Raw genomic sequence first — 27076 nt, forward strand, 5'->3', positions numbered from 1 at the left:
AAGTGGTTATCACTGCTGCTTCACAGTGCCAGGGACCAGAGTTTGATTCCAGCCTCAGGCAACTGTCTGTGTGGAGTTTGAACAATCTCTCCTTGTTTGCGTGGGTTTTCCTCCAGGTTCTCTGGTTTCCTCGCACAATACAACGATGTGCAGGTTAGGTGATTTGGCCACGGGGAATTACAGGGATGTGTAGGTTACATGCATTAGTCAGGGGAAAATATAGCATAATTGGTATGGGAATGGGTCTCGGTGGGTTAGCCTTCAGAGGATCAGTGTGGACTTGTTGGGCTGAAGGGCCTGTTTGCACACTGTGGTGATTCTGTGATTCACTGCTCTATCTTCATCACTGTGCTTAGTCACACAGAGTTATAGAGATGTACAGCACGGAAACAGACCCTTCGGTCCAACTCGTTCATGCCAACCAGATATACCAACCTAATCTCGTCCCAGTTGGCAGCACCTGGCCCATATCCCTCTGAACCCTTCCCATTCATATACCCATCCAGATGCCTTTTAAATGTTGCAATTGTACTTACCTCCACCACTTCCTCTGGCAGCTCATTCCACACATGTACCACCCATTGTGTGAAAATGCTGCCCCTCAGGTCTCTTTTATATCTTTGCCCACTCAACCTCAACCAATGCTCTCCAGTTTTCCCTGGGGTGGGGGAGGCCAGAAGACTTTGTCTATTTATCCTATCCACAACCCTTATGACTTTATAAACCTCATTATTGTCACCACTCAGCCTCTGACACGACAGAGAAAATAGCCCCACCCTATTTAACCTCTCCCTATATCTCAAAACCTCCAACCCTGGCAACATCCTTGTAAATCTTTTCTGAACCCTTTTAACTTTCACAGCATCTTTCCAATAGGAAGGAGACCAGAATTGCATGCAATATTTCAAACATGGCCAAACCAACATCCTGTACAGCCACAACATGACCTTCTGACTACTGTACTCAATACTCTGACCAATAAAGGAAAGCATACCAAACATCTTCTTCACTATGCTGGTGACCTGCGACTCTTTTTTTAAGGAGCTGCACTCCAAGGTCTCTTTGTTCAGACACACTCCCTGAGACCTTACCATTACGTGTATAAGTCCTGCTAAGATTTGCTTTCCCAAAATGCAGCACCTCGCATTTATCTGAATTAAACTCTATCTGCCACTTCTCAGCCCATTGGCCCATCTGATGAAAATCCCATTGTAATCTGAGGTAACCTTCTTCGCTGTCCGCTACACCTCCAATTTTGGTGTAATCTGCAAATTTACTAACTATATCTCTTATGGTCACATCCAAGTCATTTATATAAATGACAAAAAGTGTGGACCCCGCACCGATCCTTGCGGCATTCCAATGGTCACAGGCCTCCAGTCTGAAAAACAACCCTGCACCACCACTTTCTGGTTTCTGCCTACGAGCCAGTTCTGTATCCAAATGGTTAGTTCTCACTGTATTCCATGAGATCTAACCTTGCTAATCAGTCTCCCATGAGAAACCTTGTCGAATGCTTTACTGAAGTCCATATAGATCACGTCCAGCACTCTGCCCTCATCAATCCTCTTTGTTACTTCTTCAAAAAACTCAATCAAGTTTGTGAGGCATGATTACCCACCCACAGAGCCATGTTAACTATTCCTAATCAGTCTTTGCCTTTCCAAATACATGTACATCCTATCCCTCAGGATTCCCTCCAAAAATTTGCCCACAACCCACGTCAGGCTCACCAGTCCACAGTTCTCTGGATTGTCCTTATCACTTTCTAACATAATGACACCACGTTAGCCAATTGCCAGTTTTCTGGCACCTCATCTGTGACTATCAATGATACAAATATCTCAGCAAGGGTCTTAGCAATCACCTCAGCTTCACACAGTGTTCAAGGGTACACCTGATCATGTCCTGAGGATTTATCCACCTTTTCACGTTTCAAGATGTCCAGCACTTCCTCCTCTGTAATAGTTTTTCAAGATGTCACCATCTATTTCCCCACATTCTATATCTTCCATGTCCTTCTCCACAGTAAATACTGTTGCAATATACACGTTTAGTATCTCCCACCCCCATCTCCTGCGGCTCCACACAAAGACCACCTTGCTGACCTTTTAGGGGCCCTATTCTCTCCCTAGTCACCCTTTTGTCCTTAAGGTGTTTGTAAACTCCCTTTGCATTCTCTTTAACCCTATTTGCCAAAGCTATCTCATGTCCCCCTTTTGCCTTCCTGATTTCCCTCTTAAGTATACTCCTATTGCCTTTTGTACTCTTCTAAGGATCCACTCCATCCATCCTGTGTATACCTGATATGCTTCCTTCTTTTTCTTCACCAAACCCTCCATTTTTACAGTCATCCAGCTTTCCCTACATCCTCAAATAATTCAATAAGGCTTATGTGGCAGAATCTGCTGGTAGTTTGGTTGGGGAGACACAGCTTGGGATAGTAATGGCTTATTCAGTCGCCAAAGGTTTTCTGAATGTGGATGTGGGGACTTTGGATGTTTTGCAAAAGGTGAATAAGACCAAGCTGCAGGAATTTGCAGACAAGCTGCCATGCTGATTATCTCTAGTCAAATTAAGCTTTTCCAAATAATCATAAATCCTGTCTCTCAGAATCCTCTCCAATAATTTTACCCACCACTGATGCAAGACTGACTGCCCCATAATCCCCAAGGTTATCACTATTCCCTTTCTTGCACAAAGGAACAACTTTTGCCACCCTCCAACCATCTGGTAGTACTCCAGTGGACAGTGAGGATGCAAAGATCATCACCAAAGTCGCAGCAATCTCTTCCCTCGATTCCCGTAGCAACCTTGCATATATCCCGTCCGCGCCGAGGGGACTTATCATTCCTCATGTTTTCCCAAATGTCCAGCACATCTTCCTTCTTAACATCAATGTGTTTGAGCATATCAGCCTGTTTCATGCTGTCTTCACAAACGACAAAGTGCCTCTCACGGGTGAATACTGAAGCGAAGTATTCCTTTAGGGCCTCCCCTACCTCTTGCACATCTCTTGACATCTAAGGTTCCCTCACCCTACCATCCCTTCCTTGCTTCAGTGGGACAAACCTATCCAGCACTTGCAACAAGTGTTCCCAACAACCTCCACATTCTGTCCTGCATTTCCCTGAGAACACCTATTCCCAATGTATTCTCCATAGTCCCTGCCTAATAGCATTGTAATACCCCATCTCCAGTTCAATACCTTCCCATACCGTCTGCTCCTATCCCGCTCAATGACAGGTCCCACCTTCCCTGGTCAGGGAATTGTGATCACCAAGAGATCTGACCCCTGACCTGGTTCATTGCTAAGCACCAAATCCAATATCGGAGAAAGTGAGGACTGCAGATGCTGGAGATCAGAGCTTAAAAATGTGTTGCTGGAAAAGCGCAGCAGGTCAGGCAGCATCCAAGGAGAAGGAGAATCGACGTTTCGGGCATAAGGGCTTATCCTTCTCCTTGGATGCTGCCTGACCTGCTGCGCTTTTCCAGCAACACATTTTTAAGACCAAATCCATATGGCCTCCTCACATTCAGCCGATCTACATATTAAGTTAGGAATCCTTCCTGGACACAGCTGACAAAATCTGCTTGACCCAAACTCTTTGCATTAAGGAAGCTTCAATAAATATGAGGGAGGTTGAAGTCACCCATGATAACAACCCTGCTCCTTCTGCACTTTTCCAAAATCTGCCACACAATCTGCTCCTCTGTGTTTCTGTTGCTATTGGGGGGGGGTCTAGAGAAAACTCCCAATAAAGTGACTGCTCCTTTCCTGTTTCTGATTTCCATCCAAACTAACTCAGTAGACAGACCTTCCTCAATAACCTCCCTTTCTGCAGCTATGATACTATCCCTGATTAGTAATACCACTCCCCCACCTCTTTTACCTCCCTCCCTATTCCATTTGAAACATCTCACCCCTGGAACATCCAATAACCATTCCTATCCCTGTGATATCCAAGTCTCCGTAATGGCCACAACATCGTAGTTCCAGGCACTGATCCATGCTCTAAGTTCATCACCATTATTCTTAACACTTCTTGAGTTAAAATAAACTCACTTCAACCCATCGCACTTTCTGCAACTTTGCCCGATCAACTGTCTATCCTTCCTCACACACTCTCTGCATGCTGTATCTGCCTGTTCACTAGCTACCCCATTCTCTGATCAGTAGCTCTGGTTCCCACCCCCCCTGCCAAACTAGGTTAAACTCTCTGGAAGAGCTCTTGTAAACCTCCCGCCCAGGATATTGGTACCTCTCCAGTTCAGGTGAAACCCGTCCTTCTTGTACAGGTCCCACCTTCCCCACAAGGTATCCCAATGATCCACATATCTAACGCCCTCCCTCACACATTTGTTCAAATTTGATTTCCATATAATTTCCAGATTATTACCTGATGGCATCATATAAAATGTGGTCTGATTTGTAAGCTTGTGGATGACACAAAGATTGGGGAAGCTGTGGATAGTAAGTGAGATTGCCAGAGGATGTAGCAGGATAGAGATACAGTAGTGACATGGGTGCAGAAATAGCAGATTGAATTTAATCCAGACAAATGTGAGGTGATGCATTATTGACACTGTCATGTCTGAAGGAAGTACACAATAAATGGCAGAATATTTGGAAGCATTGACATACAGAGGGTCAAGGTACACAAGCCCACAGTTCCCTGAAAGTGTCAGCACAAATAGTTAAGGTGGTCAAGAAGGTGTATGTCATCCTTGCCTTCATCGATCGGGGTGTAGAGTATGAAACATGACAATTTATGTTGCAGTTGTATTAAATTTTAGTTAGGTCACATTTGGAATGTTGAATTTAGTTCTCGTCACCACAAAACTAGAAGGATTTGAAGGCTTTGGACAATGAGCAGAAAAGGTTTACCATGATGTCACCCGGTTTCGAGGTTATTAGCTATGAGTAGAGATTGAACAAACTTGTTTTATTTACGATCCTCAAGGATATTGCCAGTATCATGTGCTAGTGAGGCAAGGAATAGAAAGATCGGAGAGATGAATGTGTGGCTACTGAGCTGGTGCAGGGTTACTAATCAGCAAGAATGGTATATCGGTACTCAGACAGGACATACTGGAGGGCTTATCGACTCGGGCAAAAAAAAGCGTATTTAAGGTTCAGGAAGCTAAAATCGGACAGGGCCTGTGAGGAATGTAAAAAAAGCAGGACAGAACTCAAGCAGGGAATGAGGACAGCAAGAAGAGGACATGAAATGACCTTGGCAAGTCGGGTTAAAGAGAAGCTCAAGGTATTCTTTACATACATTACAAACAAGAGGCTAACTAGGGAGAAAGTAGGACCACTCAAGGAAGGCGGGAACTTGTGCTTGGAGACTGAGGATGTGGGTGAGATCCTAAATGAGTACTTTGTATCAGTATTCACCCAGGAGAAGGATATGGAGGATAGTGAGATTTGGGAGGAGCATGCTAACATGCTACGGTATTTTGAGATCAAGAAAGAAGTAGTGTTGGGTCTATAAAAGAGCATAAATGTGTATAAATCCCCAGAGCATGATGCTATCCACCCCAGGTTATTGAGAGAGGCAGGAGAAGAGATTGTTTGGGTCTTGACCAAGATGTTTGTGTCCACATTAGCCACCAGAAAGGTCCTGGAGGACTGGCAAGTAGCTAATGTTGTTCCTCTGTTCAATGTGGGAAATCGGGATAATCCAGGAAACTATAGATGGGTGCGTCTCACATTAATGGTTGGGATAAGGAATAGGATAGGATTTACACACATTTGAGAAAGCCAGGCCTAATTAGGGACGGTCAGCATGGCTTTGTGAAGCACGGATCATGACTGACTAAAGTGATTGCATTTTTTAAAAAGGTGACAACGGTAACTGATGTGGGTAGAGCAGCGGATGTTGGCTACATGGGTTTTTGTAAGGCTTTCAGTAATGTTCCTCATGGTAGGCTCATCTAGAAGATTAAGATCTCAGTAGGATGGGATCCCTGGTGACTTGGCCACATGGATTCAGAATTGGCTTGCCCATAGAAGGCAGAGAGTAATGGCAGAACGATGTTTTTCAAGCTGGAGGTCCGTGACTTAATGGTGTTCCACAGAGATCTGTACTGGGATCTCTGCTGGTTGTGATATTTGTAAAAACGACTTGGATGAAAATGTAGATGGGTGGTTTAGTAAGTCTGCAGATGATACAAGGATCTGTGGAGTTGTGGAAAGTGTAGAAGGTTGTCTAAGGATTCAGCAGGATATAGATCAGTGCAGATATGGGTGGAGAAATGTTAGATGGAGGTTAATCTGGGTAAGTGTGAGGTGCTGCATTTGGGAATTCAAATGTTAAGGAAATGTATACAGTTAATAGCAAGACCCTGAACAGCATTGCTGTCCAAAGGGATTTTGGGGTTCAATTCGATAGCTTCCTTGAAGTGGCTACACCAGTAGATAGGATCGTAAAGAAGGTGTATGGCATGCTTGCCTTTATTGGTTGAGGAATTAAGTACAAGAGTCAGGATTTCATGTGGCAGCTTTATAAGACTTTGGTCTGTCCACACTGAGAATATTGCATTCAGTTCTGGTCACCACTTCACGGGAAGGATGTGGAGGCTTTGCAGAGGGTGCAGAAGTGGTTTTCCAGAATGTTGCCTGGATTAGAGGGTATGAGCTGTAAGAAGAGGTGATAAAAATTAGGGATGTTTTCTCTGGGGCGTGGGAGGAGGCTGAAGGGAGATTTGATAAAAGTTTTAAAAATTGTGAGATGCATCAATCGGGTTTTACCCTGAGATGAAATAGCGAAAGTTAGGGAGCATGCATTTAAGGTGAAAGGGGCAAAGTTCAAAGGAGATGTGAGGTGTAAATTTATTACACAGAGAGTGGGAGGGGTCTGGAATGCACTGCCAAGGATGGTGGAGGAGGCAGATACAATAGGGGCGTGTAAGAGACTGTTAGATAAGCACATGGTTATGTAAGGGATGGAGGGATATGGACAAGGGGCAGGCAGAAGGGATTCATTTAAATTGGCGTCATTATCACCACAACACCGTGGGCCAAAGTGCCTGTTCCTGAGCTGTATTCTTCTAGGTTCTATTTTCAACTAATGTCAGAGGCTGAGGGGCGACCTGACAGAAATTTTCAAAATTCTGAGAGGCATGGGTGGAATGCACAGATGGAATCTTTTCCTCAGGATAAAAATGTCACTCACTAGAGGAGATAGATTTCAGGTGAAAAGGTGAATTTTTAAAGCAGATGTGAGAGGGAAGATTTTTACCCAGAGGGTGGTAAATGCCCAGAATGTGCTGTCAGAGAATACAACAGCAACATTTAAGCAGCAACTTGTCAGAAACATGAATAGATGGAAAAAAAGGGATATGGACTGCACAGAGGCAAAAGGCATTTGGTTTAGAAATGTATCATGTGTTGGCACAGGCTTGGTGGGCCAAATGGCTATTTCCTGTGATGTACTGTTCCATGTTGTTCCTATCTTATTAACATTGTTATATCCAAGCATCAACTTACTGGAAAGATAAGGGCAGCACGTGGACGGGAATGCCATCACCTCAGAGTCCCCTCTCCATTGTGTGACCGTCACTGTCTTCAAATCCTGCAACTGCCCACTGAACAATGTTGGGGTACTGACACCACATTGTAGCTGGGAGGAGAAAGTGAGGACTGCAGGTACTGGAGATCAGAGTCAAAGAGTGTGGTGCTGGAAAAGCTCAGCTGGTCAGGCAGCATCCCAGGAGCGGGAAAATCAACATTTCAGGCATAAGCCCTTCATTCAGAATTGAGGCTTGTGGCCCATGGGGGCTGAGAGATAAATGGGAGGGGGATGAGGTGGGAGGGGGTCGGGGAAGGTAGCTAGGACTGTGATAGGTAGATGAAGGTGAAGGCGAAGGTGATAGGGCAGAGAGGAGGGTGGAGCAGATAGGTAGGAAGGAAGATGGACAGGGAGGACAGTTCAAGAGGGTGGTGCTGAGTTGGAAGGTTGGATCTGGGGTAAGGTGGGGAGAGAGGAAATGAGGAAGCTGATGAAATTCACATTGGTCACGTGTGGTTGGAGGGTTCCAAGGTAAAAGATGAGGCGTTCTTTCTCCAGGCGTCTGGTGACCAGGGTTTGGCAGTGGAGCATTGTAAATGCCTGCGACTGCTCAGGTGAAATAAAAACCATTCAGAAGGGAGGGGAGAAATACAGGAACAGCAACTGGAATAAACAGGGCACAAAAATTGGCCAAAAAGCAAAGTATGCTGGGAATCCTGAGCCAAGACAGACACAGAAGAGATAATTCTGCCCAGAGACAATCCTTGCAAGATTTACGCTTGGATAATTGAAAACTGGAGAGGCACCAGAGTACATTACAAAGTGTGTCAAACAAACATCACAAGATGCATGGGACATGCCTCAGTAAGGCACAAGACCAAGACGAGGATGAAACCAGACTTCCAGGTCCAAGGCAGACACATCGAATGGGTCACTGTTGGCAAGCCCTCGAGAACCATTAGCAGCATTTCAAGGTGATAAGACCAATTAGTTTGATTCCCCTGATTATCTAAGTCCTTGGAAGGTTCCAAAATGTAGCCAGGAGGGTATAAGTACCTAGGCCTGGCAGGACTTGACCGGACCCCCACTCTCCAGCCGACCGACAGGCAGGTCAGTTTACAGCAGTGAGCAGAGCAGCTCACTCTCCGACCAGAGACAGAATCAACTCATGAAGAGAGGTACAGACGGAACAATTCAACAGAGTAGCAAAAGGTCTGGGACGTGTCTTAATATTCAAAAGAATCGGATCGTTAGAAATAGAGTTGGTAAAATTGTCGAGTGTAGTATTTCCCTTTGTTGTCTCCAATAAAGTTGGGACTTGGCCGACTGACTGCAGTCTCATGCTGTGTTGTCCTTACCTGATACACGCTAAGGATCCTGGGTAAATAAATATTTTGTACACTGGTCAAGGAGTCTGCAGGCTCTTAGAAACACTCATTACTAGGTAAAAGACATGGACTGTAGCAACTCAAAAACAGGGCTCACCACCATCTTCAGGCAAGAAGGAATGAGCAATCAAAACCAATCCTGTCAGAAACGCCTACACACCGGGAGGCAACAGGAAATACTATGTGTCCACAAAGTGAAATGACTAAACTGAAGTACTGTTGCGGGTTCAGGGTTTTTTTTTACATTTTTCATTTCTTAATGTGAATGAAGAGCGCTGGAATCACTCATATAAAGATAAATGTCAGCTCCACCCATTGCTCTGAAATACAGACCCTGTAAATGTACAGATGGACAATTGAAACTTAGCCTCAGGTCAGCTGTCTGGGTCTGTCTTTCTTTCAGTGAATATTGCGTGGTCCAGATTTGACCAACATTTACACCATTGCTGTTCACGAGTGAGATACTGAGCTAATTTTATTACTTTGCATGAAGAGACATGCACGTCACCATTTGGCCTATTTCACAATAATGTCTCCATGGCGATACAACATTTTAACGTTGAACCATGAGACATGCAAAGAAATATTGTTAAGAGACATAAAGTGACTTCACCCACACCAGGACCATCCAAATCCCTGAATTTGACTAACTGCAAATTATACAACATGAGACACAAAATGTACCTGTCATTCCCCCAGGCTCTTTACTCCCTGGAACAGTGACAAATCTTGTGGTAAAACCTGAACCAAGCAGGAACGAGGAGGTGGGTGGTGGGTGGGAGACTGATACCACACGGCATGGGGACACCACCTGAGACTGGAGGGAATGATCCCTGGCATCGGGAAAGTGGTCCGGGAAAAGGTCTGGGAGAGATTACAACTGGGGAAGGGGAAGAGAAGCCTGGAGCAGGGAGTGGTGAAGAGATGGGAGTGGGAGCAGGAGTGACACTTGGACAGTCCAGAGGGTGTGAATGGAGGGACAGTCTCGAGGGGTTGAATATCCTATTCTGCCACTTTAATCAGGAAAAAAAATTCAAAACATTAAATCCTAACCTTTAGCTGGGCTTCCCCAACCAAAATGTGAAAATACATCAGGTTTGAGCTGACAGATCACACAAGAGGAGTCACAGTCTCACTGCCTGTGCCAGTGGTTACAATCACATCTGTAGGGAGGAAAAACATTTCGTTGGAGGAAATTGAAAAATGCAGTCAGGGAGGTGAATGAGGAAAAGGCTGTAAACTTTGATTGAATGTCAGAGGGCTCCATCACTGGGTTTACAGCAGAACAACAGTCAAAATTGATGAAGGGAATGCTGAGAGAGGGGTTCAACCCATCGGGCCATCCCCAACCCAGAGGAAAATATTCATGGATGGTTCAGAACAATGATAAAGACCAGAAAGGGAAAGTGATCATCACCACTTTATATTTACAGTTGTGTAGATGAATTAATACTAAAACAAGAAGAAACGGTGAGTCAGTGGCTAGAGCAGGTGTCGATGAGGATAAGGTAGAAACAGCTGAAAAATGGGCAGTAGACAGGGACACCCCGTATACTGAATCACAGCTGTGTACCTCACTACACTGCACGAAGGTGGGAACTCACCCCATGGTTAAAGAGGGCTCACTGAAAATTAGGGTGTTGTTCATGCACAACATCAAAGATTCAATATTAGTTTAATAATGAATTTCAAACCTTTGGGAATAGAGTGAACTGTGTGTTTTTGATTCTCATTAAATCAAGTTTTTGTGCTTTACACCTTCAGGTTGTTCTCACAATCTCAATAAACTATGGTTTGGCAAATATCAAACTGAACTCAGCTTTTGAAAAAGTTAATGAACAGCAGATTGCAGCAGTTTTCCTGAACAAAGTATAATTGCAACAACATCACTCAGTGAGTTGGCCCCACCCCCCTGTCTCTGACTCACAATGAGTTAACACTTTCTGCTGGCAGCTTCCTTTCAATTCCCCCAGACACCTTCCATATCTCTAAATGTGTATGAATGGAAATTTACAGACATTCCATTGGGATTTGCCTGTTAGAGACTTGGCCTTGACCAGCCAAGACATGTGTTATCTTCTGAGACAAAGTGTTTGTAAATGGGAGAACCTGAAACTGACTCCAATCTCTTGGGTGTCTGATCTTGAAGAAAACTGTTTCACACCACCAAACCTGGAGAGTTGTTTCTGAGATTGGGATGAGAGTCACCAAGTCATGCAGCACGGAAACAGATCCTTGGGTCACGCTGACCATCATCCCAAACTAAACTCATCCCACCTGCCTGCGCTTGGCCCATATCCCTCCAAACAATTCTTATTCATGTGGTCATCGCAATCTCTTTTAAATGTTTTAACTGAAGCTGCATCTACCACTTCCTGTGGAAGTTCATTCCACACATGAACCACTCTGTGTAAAAAATTTGCATCTCATGTCGTAATTAAATCTTTCTCCTCTCATCCTAAAAATATACCCTCTTGTCTTGAAATCTCCCACCCGAAGGAACAGGCACCTGCCATTCACTTTATCTACACCCCTCATGATTTTATAAACTTGAATAAGGTCATCTCTCACCCTCCGACACCCCCAATGAAAACACTCAGCCTATCTAGCATTTCATTATAACCCGAATCCTCCATTCCTGGGAACATCCTGGTAATCCTCTTCTGAAATAAATTGATAAATGCATTGATAAACAATGCTATTTTCAGCACTCAATGGTAAAATTACATGACGTTTCAGAAGCGGTTCAGTGATGTAGTCTGTGAGCAGCGTTCTGATCACCTTGGGAGCTGTTCAGATTACCCAATCAAGGGACAATGTGGGAAAGTCGATTTGAAGGAGAAGATCAACAATAATCTCATCGAATGGAGGACCTTTTTTATGACCCAGGGGAAAGACAAGATGGTACAACCCCCAGGACAGCTAAAAACCATTGTACAAAGGTGAGAGTGGAGGGAAGTGTGAAGGGAGGATAATAGGCAGGAGGGGGAGGGGCTGCAGTTGGTGGGAGCGTGTGAAGGAAGATGGACAGAGTGGCAGGTGGGTGAGGGGTTTCAATGGAATGTGTGTGTGAGGGAGGAGCATGGAGGTGGGTGAGAAAGGTAGAGGACAAGGGGAGTGGGAGAGACTGGTGCCGGGTGGAGGGGTATATTGTCAGGTCGGTGAGAGAAAGCTTGGGGTGTGTAAGGGCTGGGATGGAGTGAGGGAGCATTTGAGTTCTGCTGGCACCACGTCGGAGAGGAATGAGACTGATGGATCTGCTGGGGATTTGTGGAGAGTGGGGATATGTTGAAGGCGCTGTGTCAGGTCCAGAAGGTTTAGTGATGGGGTTGTGCTACCAGGTCGGGACAGAGGGTCAGTACCACCTGGGTCACTTTGGGTGGGGTTTCAGGTTAGTGAGGCAGGGGCTGGGTGGGTGTTGGGTGGTGATGGGAGAATGCAAATTGCTCTCAGTTCCAATTCCATTGGCAGAAGCAGGGTGTGTCTGTTCAGGGACAGCTTTCCCATTTCGTGGGGTTGCTCTGAATGGGGTTTGAAAGCTGGTCAAAGGGAGGGGCTTTTGTTTTGCTGGTAATGGGGTGGGGGGGAGGGGAGATGTCCCGTTCCAATGGGGTTGTGGAAAGGGCGAAGGGGAGCAGTGGGTCAGTGATGAGGGATCTGTGGACTCTTGGGTTGGTGAGGAGGTGATGGAGCTTCGAGGCCAGCTGGGTCATAGGTATCAGGTTGAGCGGGTTTGTCCAGTCTGACACGGTCATATCGAGGGTGTTGTCGGGTCAAGGGGAATGGGGAAAGTGTGTCGGTGACAACAACTGACTCCCGATCAGAAATTCGGGCCAATGAAGTGTAACTTGGATGATTCCATTGATTGGAATCATTGAACTAAAGAACCAGTGGGAACAGAGACTGAAATGGGGAATAAAATACTCCCTGTTGATGCTGATGTATGTAAATAACTTTGAATGAAGAATAAATGCTGTATTCTTTACTTGATTTGGAGATGCCAGTGTTGAACTGGGGTGTACAAAGTTAAAAATCACACAACACCAGATTATAGTCCAACACGTTTAATTGGAAGCACACTAGCTTTCGGAGCGACGCTCCTACATCACCTGATGAAGGAGCGTCGCTCCAAAAGCTAGTGTGCTTCCAATTAAACCTGTTGGACTATAATCTGGTGTTGTGTGGTTTTTAACTTTGTATTCTTTACTGACTGCCAGTAGACGGCAGTGTTTATAAATAGGATACCGGGACTTCTGAGATAGGACATTGGTGGAATTGGTCAAATTCCCAATGTGGGCACATGTCCATAATATGTCTAAGGAACAGTCACTGCATTCAATGGAAGTTAGGGAGAAGAGTATATCTTTCTCGAGGTATGGAGACCAGAGCTATGCAAGTAGTGTAGCTTTTTGCAATGTGTAGTTTGGGGAAGACAAAACAGTTTTAGAATTAAGCACATTGTATAAAATGTATAAAGGTAACAGAACCTTATAGAAAGGTTTCATTCCAATTCCTTTTCGAAAGCTATTTGTGTTAGTCCACCTTTCTTATCCCAAACGATAAGAAATTTCCCATTAAGTATTCTCTTGTCCTTTTCCAAGTCTTTCACGAAATCAAGGATAAGTTCTTCATATTGTTTCACATCAGTTATGTTGGAAATAGTCCTGCAATGGAATTAAGAATAGCAGACATTTAATTCATTCCTCGTGACAAAACCTGTCTGAATCAAGTAAATTAACAGACCAATAGCAACAGGAGTCAGTCTTTCAGCCCATTGAGAACCCTCCATCATTCCATTCCATCATGACTACAGGAACAGAATCGAAAAGCAATCAGAATGGACAGTCCCGAGGCCGATAAGGGGATACAATTTTGGTGAGGAATTCTGAGAGTCGACATAAACTTAATGGCACTGTTCAAAAATTGCATGGCAGAGGGACAAGGGAATTTTGGTGCACTGATTTTTATTGAGAGAGTGAATAGCAAAGCAAACAGCGCCTTGACTTTATAACGAGATGATTGATTCCTCAATCGAGGAAGTTTTGCTGAACCCCTATGAAATTCTGTTATGACCATTGTGGCCATTGATGATCACATTTTAGGGAATACATGAGTCTCCTTAAGAGGTTGCAGAGCGTTCTCACTAGAATGGTTCCACAAAGGAGGACCATGAAACTTGTAAGGAACAGCAGAAATGAATATGAATGCAATCCATAAAAATCAAAAACGGATTGCAAAAGTTTCCACTGGTGATGATTTGGCTAAAACGGATGTGGGTCCATTCCAGACAGAGTTGGATGGATTTATTTTCAGGAATAGAGAAGTGGTCGAGGAGCTGAATGAATATGTTGTGTCTGTTTTCACTGAAGTGGTGGATCCAGTGACTGTGATGCCATTGAATGTCAGTGGGTGATGTTTACCTTCTCTCTTGTTGGAGATGGTCATTGCCTGACAGTTATGTGGTGCCAACCAAATTGGTGCAGTTATGGACAGTGGGGAAGGTTGTCAATGGATACAGCAACAAATGGAGATCACTTGGAAAGATGGGCAATGAAATGGCATGTGGAGGTTAATCCAGACAATTGTGAGATAATGCACTTTGGAAAGTTAAATGGAAGAATTCAAAATTATACAAAAAAATGTCAAGAATTAATCTGCAGAGGGATCTTGGGTCAAGTCCATAGCTCCCTGAAAGTGGCAATACAAATGGATAAGGTTGGAGAGAAGACATAACGGCATGTTTGCCTTCATCAGTCTGGGGCTTGAGAATAAAAGTTGCAAAGTCATGCTGCAGATTACAGGAAGGATGCAGGGCCTTGGACATGGTGCAAAAGAGATTTATCAGGATGTTGCCTGGATTGGAGTGTATTCACTATAAGGAGAGTTTGGGCACACTCGGATTGTTTTCACTAGAACATCAGAGGCTGAGAGGGGAACTGATGGAAGTATATTAAATAATGAGAGGCATAGAGGGGGTGGATCGTCAGAGTCTTTATCCCAGGGTGGAAATCTCAAACGCTAGTGGGCATAGGTTTATGGTGAGAGGAGAATGTGCGAGGAGAGGTTTTTATGCTCAGTGTGGTCAGCGACTGGAATGTGCTACCCAGAGCGCTGGAAGATGTAGATATGGGAGTAAAGTTTAAAAGACATTTGGACAGAAACACAAACACGCCGGGAACAGAGGGTTATGGACCTTGTGCAGGCAGATAGGGTTAGGGTTAGTGTTAGGGTTCGGTCAGCTCAGATATTTGGGCTAAACAGTCTATTCCTGTGCTTTACTCTTCCAGTGTGACTCTTCTTCAGAGATTTATTTGGACTTGTGTTCAATCAGTCCCATCGAAGAGGGAAATGGTTGATGAGCATGTGCCAGGTATGACTCCAACCAGTGGAAATTCTTCCCGGTTCCCACTGATTCCAGGTTTACTGGAATTCCTTAATATCACATTTGTTCAGACACAGCCTCAATGGCAAGGGCGGTCTCTCTCACCTCAGCCCTGGAAATCAGATCCTTTGGAATGTCTCCTCCCACCATCAACACACAAAGTTAACAACGTGTACCATTTACAAGAAACACTGCAGTATCTCACTCAACCCTACCCACCATCGACAAGGCACAGGTCAGGAGTATGATAGACTACACACCACTTGCCTGTATAGGGAAGGCTGGAAAATCCCTCAGATTGTATTGCAACCAATCACCTTGCTCCTTTTTCATCACCGTCCAAATCTGTGCTCTCTACTATCTATGATTTGGAGATGCCAGTGCTGGACTGGGGTGTAAAAAGTTAAAAGTTAAAACTCACACAACACCAGGTTATAGTCCAAAAAGTTTAATTGGAAGCACTGGCTTTTGCAGCGCTGCTCCTTCATCAGGTGGTTGTGGAGTACACAATCGTAAAGCACAGAATTTATGGCAAAAGTTTACAGTGTGACTTAGACCCCTTTACACACACGCACACACATAAACACTCACTCTCACAGACACTCACAATCCCCCACCCCAGACTCTCTCACACAGTCCCATACTCACATATGCATCCTCTCACAGACTTAGACCCCTTTACACACACACACACACACACTCTCACAGACACTCACAAACCCCACGCCAAACACACACACACACACAAACACACATATACGTTGGTGAGGTGAATTTGAACTTGCAGAGTTACCTTGTACTTTGCTCAAAAACTGCACAAATCCATGTAAGACTCTGTTAACTCACTTTTTAGATAAGAATCAGTCTAAACGTTATGGCACAGACAACAGAACACAGGGGGCTAACACCTTCAACATCTTAACAGCTTATCTGGGCTGACACCAATGGTTACAGTTAACCTGAGAATGTAACTTTTTAAAAACTTTTTGAGACTTACATATGAAAGAAGTGAAACTATCATGGTCATTCTAACAGATGAGAGACTTAACAATCAAGGTACTTTTTAATGTATAATTTCAGTTACATCACACTGTAAACTTTTGCTATAAATTATGTGTCTTACAATTGCGTACTCCACATCCACCTGATGAAGGAGCAACGCTCCGAGAGCGTGCTTCCAATTAAACCTGTTGGACTATAACCTGGTGTTGTGTGATGTTTAACTCTCTACTCCCTAGAAGGACTGCGGGCAGTAATTACATGAGAACACCAACTCCTGCAAGATCCCCTCCAAACCACACACAACCCTGACTTGAAAATATATCACCGTTCCTTCAGTATCACTGGATCAAATACCTGGAACTCCCTTTCTGACAGCATTGTGGATGCCCAAGTACCCAAAGGATGGCAGCAGTTCGTGAACTCAGCTCACTGACGCCATCTCCAGGGCAATTAGGGATAGATCAAACCCAAATCTCATGAATGGAGAAAAAAATAAACCAACCTCAGGATCTGGCCATTAGAGAGGCCCACACTCCTGCCCTTTCTACTGACCCACCTCACCCACTCTACACTCCCATGACAGCATCCTGTGGATCATCTACCTGGTAACACACACCTATCAGCCTGGGAGTCAGTGCTGATGCTTGGTCTCTCAGGTACAGTGCCATCAGCAGTCAGGAGCCAGCAGTGCTTGAGGGTCACTGAATGCAGCAAGCTTTCCCTGAGAGAGCTGATGTGGGGCTCTTATCAGCTCTCCAGTCAGTGGGCACGACACTGATCACCTCCATTCAATTACCAGCCTGTGAGCTATGGACTCACAATCGCATCTATTAGAACTGCACCCTTTTGGGATAAAGAATCCCTCAGCTGTATCCTTTCTGCTACAAAATCTGATTTACAAAGGGATATTGTCAGACATTTACTTGAAATCAAACAAAATTCCCACAGGACTCACTGTTTTCTTCCCGGGTTATATAGAGTTTTCTGGGACTGAGAGGGTGTTCCTCATGGGACTGACATCTCAAACTCTGACATCACCCTCTGTCCTAATGACGGTAACATTTGCACTTCCTCAGATATCAGACATCTCAAAGAAGTAAGATATTTGGGGTTATCCACTGAAGCTAAATAACAATTATTCTTGTCTGCATTCAGAAAGGGAGATAAAATAAATCTCTTAAATATGACCGAAATCCAAGAGACTGGTGAGGATGAGGAGTTGGAGAAGATTAGTCTTAGTAAAGAAATGGTAATGGAGAAACTGATCAGATGAAATCTGACTCAACCCTGATACATAATTCTTTGAAGTTTGCATCAAATGTAGACAGAGTCGTTAAGAAGGCATTGAGCACACTTGCCTTCATTGCTCAGATGTATGAGTATCAGAGTTGGGATACTGTGTTGAGGTTGCACAGGAGATTGGTGAGGCCTCTTCTGGAGTAATGTGTCCAGTTCTGGTCACTCTGTTATAGGCTGGATATTATTAAAGCTGGAGAGAGGTTTCAGAAGAGATTTCCGAGGATGTTTCCAGGAATGAAGGGTTTGAGCAAAAAAGAGAGGTTGGATAGACTGGGACTTTTTTCACTGGAGCAGAGGAGGTTGAAGGGTGACCTTACAGAGGTTTATAAAATCGTGAGGGATCTAAATACGGTGAATGGCAGGTGCCTCTTCCCTCGAGTGGGGAATTAAGATAAGGAGGAGTATTTTTAAGGTGAAAGGAAAAAGATTTTAAAAAGACATGAGGGGCAACTTTTCCGCACAGGTGAGTTTGTGTGTGGAATGAACATCCAAAGAAAGTGGTGAATATGGGTACAGCTACAATGTTTAAGGGACATTTGGATAAGGACATGAATAAGAAATGTTTGGAGGGATATGGGCCAGGGCCAAGCCCAAGCAGTTGGAACTAGTTCAGTGTGGGATTATGGTCAGCATGGATTGGTTGGACCGAACAGTCCTTCCCCGTGCTGTGTGACTCTATGACTCAACAATAATAGCTTCAATAGGAATGGGAATATTGTGGGAAAATTCCATCGAAGTGGATGATCTACCATTACCTAGAAGGGTGAAGCTGACTAAAGGGGCTGCTACAAAGTCCCTTTGTTATCAGAAGCAACAAATATATGTAGGTTTTTTATTAACAACAAAATTCCTGATATATGGACTTACCTGGGCCAGCATTAGTACACAAGAGGGAACCATCTATCTGTCTGATCCTGAGCAACAAGAGACTGTACACCACCTATGCCAGGATGATGTTCTTGTATGCCAAGAGACTGATTCCTTCGATGTGTGGAACATTACCCAAGATGATTTATATTATTATACATTAATTATTATGATTGTCGGTAATGGTCAACTTCATCAACAAGATTGGACAGTCCATTTACAGAACAACTCCCAATGGTCTTTATCTTGTCAAGGTGTTATATTTCAGTTTGATTTCAGCTGTACTCTGGGCATCTCTGGTAAGCCTTGTCCCATTCAGATAGATCAAGATAGTAAAAGAGACAAAGGGCGGGGGGGGGGGGGTGGGATATTATCCTTCACTAACAATTTGTTTCTAGAAACCCATAATAAAATATTTGGAGAGGATGAAGTAGTTTGTTATGCCCTTACTTCAGCAAGAGACTCCCTGACCCCTTTTATCCTCCCAAATCCTAACATGGAGATAAGTGGCCTGCGCCATCCTAAACCGGGTCTCATCCCGGAAATTAGAGTTATGTAAATGAAGCATGCCCCTGACCGCAAGACCAAACCAGACTGAACCATGATGCAAGTTACAGGTAAAACAAATTAAATCCAGCGTCTTCATGATCCCAAATGCCGTATGACAGCCTTGATGGGGTTGATTGGAACCAGGATACCCACTGGGGGCGGAACCTACCTCATGTGCCCGCTTGATGACCACTGCTGGACAACCTTTCCCTGAGAGGATCCTGAAAATGGGACAGGCAGACCCCACCACTTCAACTTTGAGACTGGCAACAAGACAGCAAAACCCCCAGGGACAAATGGCTGGCCCTTGCTTTAACTGTTGAAATGTGGCCACTGGGGAGTTACGTGTCTTTCATGTTATCTTGGATCTGACGTGAGGAATCGACATGCTCTCTTCCTAGGAAAAGGAAAATCTACTAATATACACCGACTCTTCATTGACAGTACGGGCTAAATACAGTCACGGAGGCATAGAGATGTACAGCATGGAAACCGACCCTTTGGCCCAACGCGTCCATGCCGACCAGATATCCCAACGACCAGATAATCTAGTCCCATTTGCCAGCATTTCACCCATATCCGTCTAAACCTTTCCTATTCATATACCCACCCAAATACCTTTTAAATGCTGAAATTGTACGAGCCTCCACCACTTCCTCTGGCAACAAATTCCATACATGCACCACTGTCTGCATGAACAAGTTGCCCCTTAGGTCTCTTTTATATCTTCCCCCTCTCATCCTAAACCTATGACCTCTAGTTCTGGACTCTCCCACTCCAAGGAAAATACTTTGTTTATTTATCCTATCCAAACCCCTCATGATTTTATAAACCTCTAGGAGATCAGCCCTCAGCCTTTGACGCTCCAGGGAAAACAGCCCCAGCCTATTCATCCTCTCTTATAGCTCAAATCCTCCAACCCTGGCAACATCCTTTTAAATCTCTTCTGAACCCTTTCACGTTTCACAACATCCTTCTGATAGGAAGGAGACCAAAATTGCACACAATTTTCCAAAAGGGGCCTAACCAACGTCCTGTACAGCTGCAACATGACTTCCCAACTCATACACTCAATGCTCTGACCAAGAAAGGAAAGCATACCAAATGCCTTCTTCACTAACCTATCTACCTGTGACTCCACTTTCAAAGAGCTATGAACCTGCACTCTAAGGTCACTTTGTTCAGCAACACTCCCTAGGACCTTACCATTAAGTGTACAAGTCCTGCTAAAATTTGCTTTCCCAAAATCCAGACCCTTGCATTTATCTGAATTAAACTCCATCTGCCACTTCTCAGCCCATTGGCCCATCTGATCAAGATTCTGTTGTAATCTGAGGTAACCTTCTTCGCTGTCCACTACACTTCAAATGTTGGTGTAACCTACAAACTTACTAAGTATACCTCCTATGTTCATATCCAAATCATTTATATAAATGTCAAAAAGCAGTAGATCCAGCATCGATCCTTGTGGCACTCCACTGGTCACAGGTCTCCAGTCTGATAAACAACCTTCCAATACAACCATCTGTCTTTTACCTTCGAGCCAGTTCTGTCTCCAAATGACTCGTTCTCTCTGTATTGCATGAGATCTAACCTTGCTAACCAATCTTCCATGGGGAACCAAGTCAAATGCCTTACTGAAGTCCGTATAGATCACATCTACCACTCTTCCCTTATTAATCCTCTTTGTTACTTCTTCAAAAAACTCAATCAAGTTTGTGAGACATGATTTCCCATGGACAAAGCCATGTTGATTGCTCCTAATCAGTCCTTGCCTTTCCAAATACATGTAAATCCTGTCCCTCTGGATTCCCTCCAAAAACTTGCCCATCACCGACATCAGGCTCACGGGTCTATAGTTCCCTGGCTTCTCCTTACTATCTTTGTTAAATAGTGGTACCACATTCGCCAATCTCCAGTCTTCTGGCACCTCACCTGTGACTATCAATGATACAAATATCTCAGCAAGGGGCCCAGCAATCACTTCCCTAGCTTCCCAGAATGCTGGCAAATGGGAAGAGATTTATAGAGGATATCTGGTTGGCATGGACGAGTTGGACTAAAGGGTCCGTTTCTGTGATATACATCTCTGTGACTCTGACAAAACTTGAAACAGAGTTTGAAGTTTTTAATGGGATTCCTGACAGCAGCATTTCCTGATTCATTCCCTTTCTCTTTCATGTTGTCCTGTTTGACTCACCTTGCTTCTTTCCTTTGGGTTTTCAATAACAACTTTTAGAGAATTTATTGAAATCCTTCTACATTGAGCCAACGTTAATGACCACATGTCCCTGTGTTGTGCATCTCTCTGTATGTTTTAACACATTATTTAAACAGAGAAATGCCTTGGGGGAATGAGGGATGGGCATTAAATATCAGCCATGCCAGCGACACCTTCACTGAATGAAAGGATAAAAACACCATTACTTACACCCTGCTGAATTGGGGCAGGTGATGGCCTCATGGGATTGATCACAAGGCTATTATTCCAGAGACCCAGGTCAGGTTCTGGGGACCTGGGTTGAAACCCAGCACAGACCTTCAGCCTGTGATCAGCTGCCTTTCAAAAACAGGGTTAGATTGAGTGAAGACAGGAGCAGTAGGAGAGCTCCCTGACTCTACAGTCCTTGTGTTGTCCCCCACCAGCCCCCTCTCTGTGAGCAGACTGACCCCTCCCTTCACCTGCTGCTGGAGATGGAAGCCCTGATATTCTTCTTACTGCACAAGCTGGCAGTGGGAGCCAGGCAGGGGATGGCAGCTCATGTAGAAAGTGTTAATAAAGCCCAAGGAGTAATTTCAGTTTAGTCTCGTGGTTCAGGGTTGGGATGTGCACTATCGGTGCACTGTGGGTTATGGAATAAAAACAGCATGAAACAATCTCCATTGGTACAAACACGACAGAAGAGAGGAAACTCTCAGCTGTACTGACCTTGTCCTAGACGACTTGTTCTGGCTGTAGACAGTCACCATGAGTACAGAGGTCGACCACCTCCTGCTCTGTGTCATATGTAGCAAGTTGATGTCCAAAGAGGACAGACACAGTTAAGAAGATTCTGAGCATATTGGTGTTCTCTCAGATCACTGGTGAATGCACTGACTGACTCCTCAGCACCTACAGGTGGATCTGCAGTTTGAACACTGAGCTACAATCTTTATGTACTCTTTTGAACACAGTTTCGCTTCTGGTAGGAACATGGTGTCTTGGAGAAACAATCCAGCTGATTAATTATGGAAATTTCTCTTTGTTCTGACTTTGCAATGGATTCAGAAATCATTAACTCTCTGTGTGCTGGCTCCTGGGAACTCTGAAAACCCAGGAAAGCAGTAATGGGTAATGCAAGGATAAGGTAGGGGAATGGTATGGGTGGCATATCCTTCAGTGGGTTGGTGTGGACTAATGGGCTGAATGGCTTGTTTTCACACTGTGGGGATTCAATGATTCGATGAGCTATTCTGTTCCCTGACCATGGACAGACCATTGTTTACTCACTGAGTAGGAGATGAGGTCGGTGTGGGTGCTGACTGCCTAGTGACTGGAATATCTCACAAACATCCTGTTTGTGTCCTTCTCTCCTCCCTGGGATTACTGAGAGTGGCTGAGTGACACTCACCTTCAAAACTACTCCCACTGACATCCTGCTCCTGACACAGGAAGTACACCAGTGAAAGGCTATCACTGTGGCACAGACTCTCACTGGGTCAGCGTTGCCCTGGCATTTGCTCTCCATTAATTACTGTTTCTGGTGAACAGCATAACTACAATCTTAATTCTATTTGTACCTGTTTACAGGGATTCGGGGCTGAGGGGAGAAAGCAGGAGAATTAGTGTTGGGAAACTATCAGCCATGACCGAATGGCAGAGTAGACTCGATGGGCAGAATGGTTGAATTGTGCTGCTATGTCTATGGTGTCCCAATGTACATTACTGGCTTGCAATGAAAGTGTGTTGTAATGACACCCCTCCCTCCTACACCATCCCTCAAGCCAGATGTTCTTTCATTTCTACGCTGGCTAGCATGTGGCACCAGTCGTAATCCCGAGATCACGACTTTTGAGGTCCTCCTTTTTAACTTCTTTCCTAGCTCCCTGAATTCTGCTTTCAGGACTTCATCTAATTTTTTACTTATATCATTGGTGCCTATATGCACCAAGACAACTAGCTGTTCACCCTCCCCTTTTAGAATGCTCTGCAGCCAATCAGTGACATCCCTGACCCGAGGACCTGGGAGGCAACATACCATCTAGGAGTCCCGCTTTCGGCTACAGAACCGCCTATCTACTCCCCTTACAATAGAAGCCCCTATGACTATAGCCCTACGAGTCTCTTTTTTGCACTAATCTGCAGTGCCCGCCACGGTACCATGATCTTGGCAACTGCTGCTCTCTCCTAGTGAGCCATCTCCCCCAACAGTATCCAAATCGGTATACCTGCAGGGGACACCTGCACTGCCTTCCTACTCTTTTTCTGCCTTTTGGTCACCTATTAACTTTCTCCCTCAGCAATTCTAAACTGTGGTGTGACCAGTTCGCAAAACATGCTCTCCACGACCTCCTCAGCATTGCGGATGCTCCACAGTGAGTCCATCCGCAGCTCCAGAGCCATCATGCAGTCAAACAAGAGCTGCAGCTGGACATACTTCTTACAAGTGTAAGAGTCAGGAACGTCAGCCATGTTCCTGAGCTCCCACATCAACCAAAAGGCACATGTCACGGGTCTGAGGTCCCCTGCCATTGTAAGCCTTAGCTTTATATCAACTAACTAAAACCAATCAATGCACTTAAATATATGGAAGAAAAGAAAGAGAAAAAAATAAAAACCTAATCTTACAAAGTAGTATCTTGGGTTTAGCCGCTGTCCAAATATATACTAAGTCCTTATCTTCCTGGCACCCTCCTGGTCTCCACGTCACCTCCAATCTTTCTCCCGCTGCTCCCAGACAGGTAAAAGGCCATGGGCTTCGAAGGTAAGAATTTAAACAGTTCCTTTACCTTCCCAGCACCCTCCTGGTCTCCACGTCACCTCCAATCTTTCTCCCGCTGCTCCCAGACAGGTAAAGGGCCAGGAAATTGCTGGAAAAGTTCAGTAAGTCTCAAAAGCATCTGGGGAGAGGAAAGAGAGTTAATGTTTCAGGTCTGGTGAGCCTTCCTTAGAAAGAGTAAAGAAGTCTCACTTCAGTTACAGTAGTGGATGACATCAGTATTTTTGCTCATCGTACCCAAGAATGAATTCAGGTCAGCGCAATGACATCATTGGACAGTGTGGGAAAGTGTGTTTGAAGATTCTGCAGACTCCTGGGCTGGTGGGGAGCTGAGAGAGTTTCAGGTCCAGCTGGATCATGGGTCAGGTGGAGGGGGTTTGTCTGGTCTGACAGGAGTGCTTTGGGTCGGGGGAAATGGGGAAAGTTGTGTTGGTGACAGCCGCTGACTCTCAAAAGATCAGAATTTCCGACCCAACGTTGATGTTAATGCACTAAATAATTTTGAATGAAGAATAAATGCCACATTTTTGGTTAAGGTTGAAATTATTGACTGCCAGTAGAGGGCAGTGTTTATAAACAGGATTGCAGGATTTCTGAGATAGGAAATTAAAATTGGCCAAATTCCCAATGTGGACACATATACATAATCTGTCTAATGACCAGTCACTGCATTCACTGGAAGCAAGGTATAAGGGTACATCTTTCTCTAGCTATTGAGATCAGAATTATGCACAGAACTTTTTGGTTAATACAATGTGTAGTTTGAGGAAGACAGAAAAGTTTTAGAATTATCACATCTCATTGTTCAATACATACAAAGGTAACAGAACCTTCCAGAAAATGCCATTCCAATTCCTACATAAAACCTACTTGCATTAATCCACCTTTGTTCTTCAAGCACATTGGATAAGTGAATAACGAGCAGAGGGACAGTCAATCCAACACTGAAGGTATTGTAGCTGAATGTGCACAAAATAAGGTAAATGAGCTTATAGGGCAGACTGAAATTGGCAGGTATGATGTGGAGGGCATCACGGAGATGTGGCTGTAGAGGAACAGCAGTTGGAGCTAAATATCCAAGGATATACATGCTGTAGAAAAAAAACAGGCTGGTGGGCAGAGGGGGGTGAGGGCATGAATAAAAAACAATGAAATTAAATCAATAATAAAAAAACTAAGTAGGGTCAGATGGTGTTGAATCTGCATGGGTAGAATTGAAGAACTGCAAAGGTGAAAGAAAGAGGGAGTTTTTATTTCAAAAATATACTTTATTCATAAAATGATTTGATGGTCTGTACATTTGGTCATGCCATACATATGTCCACATTTACAAACACAGATTCGAATTTATCCTTGTCATATACAGGCCTGTGCATTTTTCAATCTTGTACATATATTTGGCTGAGGCATCAGCAGAGCCCAAAAAACGTCCGCATGGGTCCCCTGTTCTTCTTTAGGCAGGCCGATCTTACACGGTGGTCTTTCCCCACCGCGCCTTGGCGGCAGCTGCCCCAAGCTTCAGCACGTCCCTCAACACGTAGTCTTGGACCTTGGAATGTGCCAGTCTGCAACACTCGTTCGGGGTCAACTACTTCAGCTGGAAGATCAACAGGTTTCGGACCGCCCAGAGAGCGTCCTTCACCGAGTTGATGATCCTCCAGGCGCAGTTAATGTTCGTCTCGGTGTAAGCCCCGGGGAACAGGCCGTAGAGCACGGAGTCCCGCGTCACGGCGCTGCTCGGGACGAACCTCGACAAGCACCACTGCATTCCTCTCCAGACTTCCTCTGCATAGGCACATTCCAGAAGGAGGTGTGTGACAGTCTTGCCCCCCCCGCAGCCACTTCGAGGGCAGCGTGCGGTGCGGCAGAGAGTCCGGGCGTGCATGAAGGATCTCACAGGCAGAGCCCATCTCACCACCAGCCAAGCCACGTCTTGGTGCTTGTTGGAAAGTTCTGGCGATGAGGCATTCTGCCAAATGGCTTTGACAGTCTGCTCAGGGAACCGCTCGACAGGATCCGCCCTCTCCTTTTCCCGAAGGGTCTCAAGGACGCTACGTGCTGACCACTTCCTGATGGACTTGTGGTCAAAGGTGTTTTTCCTCATAAATTTCTCCACGAAGGACAGGTGATACGGAACGGTCCAACTACTCGGAGCGTTCCGCGGCAGCGAGGCCAGGCCCATCCTTCGCAACACAGGGGACAGGTAGGTCATTTGAGTGGGAGCAGCGGCCGAGGAAAAACGAACCCGGGAGACTACAGCTAAGGTAAGACAGTTTGTTTCAAAATTACTTACCTGTAGCGGGCAGCGGAAGTGAGGTTGGAGCACAGAGCTGGGCGGGAAGGTAAGTGATTAGTATTTGAGTGGGTGTGTTCTAGACCCCAGGTCATTGACTCAGTGTTCTTGTTTTTGGAGACAGTGTACAGTCATGGCAGCACAGGCGGTGGAATGTTCCTCCTGCAGGATGTTTGAGGTAGGGGTGACCACCGATACTCCTGCCGACTTCGTGTGCAGGAAATGCAGTCAGATCCTGATCCTCACCGAACGAGTTAGGGAACTGGAACTGGAACTGGATGAGCTGAGGATTATTAGAGAGGCTGAGAGGGTGATCGATAGAAGCTACAGGGACATAGTTACGCCAGAGAACAGAGGTAGCTGGGTAACAGTTAGAGGTGGGAAGGGGAAGAAACAGGCAGTGCAGGGTTCCCCTGTAGTCGTTCCCCTAAAAAATAAGTATGCAGCTTTGGAAACTGTTGGGGGGGACAGCCTTGCAGGTGTAAGCTGCAGTGAAGGGGTCTGTGGCTCTGAGATTCAGAAGGGAAAGGGGGAGAAGAAGAGAGCGCTAGTTATAGGGGACTCTCTAGTTAGAGGGACGGACAGGCGGTTCTGTGGACATGGGCGAGACTCTCGGATGGTTTGTTGCCTCCCGGGTGCTAGGGTCCGAGACGTCTCGGACCGTGTCTTCAGAATCCTTAAGGGGGAGGGTGTGCAGCCAGAAGTCGTGGTACACATTGGCACCAACGACATAGGTAGGAAGAGGGGCGGGGAGGTCATTCAAGAGCTCAAGGAGTTAGGCTGGAAGCTAAAAGCTAGGA

General features: G+C 45.0%; 1 long non-coding RNA gene across 1 annotated transcript in view; it reads right to left on the minus strand.

The window, feature by feature from the left end:
• Nucleotides 1–3498: 3498 nt before the first annotated feature.
• Nucleotides 3499–27076, minus strand: part of LOC140456998 (uncharacterized) — a 53931-nt gene continuing 30353 nt past the window's right edge. The window contains exons 2-3 of the long non-coding RNA XR_011953303.1: nt 23994–24104; nt 3499–13569 (exon numbers count right to left, since the gene is read on the minus strand). This is a non-coding gene — a long non-coding RNA (uncharacterized lncRNA). The remainder of the gene's footprint in view (nt 13570–23993; nt 24105–27076) is intronic.

Source organism: Chiloscyllium punctatum, chromosome 3, assembly GCF_047496795.1.
Source record: "Chiloscyllium punctatum isolate Juve2018m chromosome 3, sChiPun1.3, whole genome shotgun sequence".
Taxonomy (NCBI): Eukaryota; Metazoa; Chordata; class Chondrichthyes; order Orectolobiformes; family Hemiscylliidae; genus Chiloscyllium; species Chiloscyllium punctatum.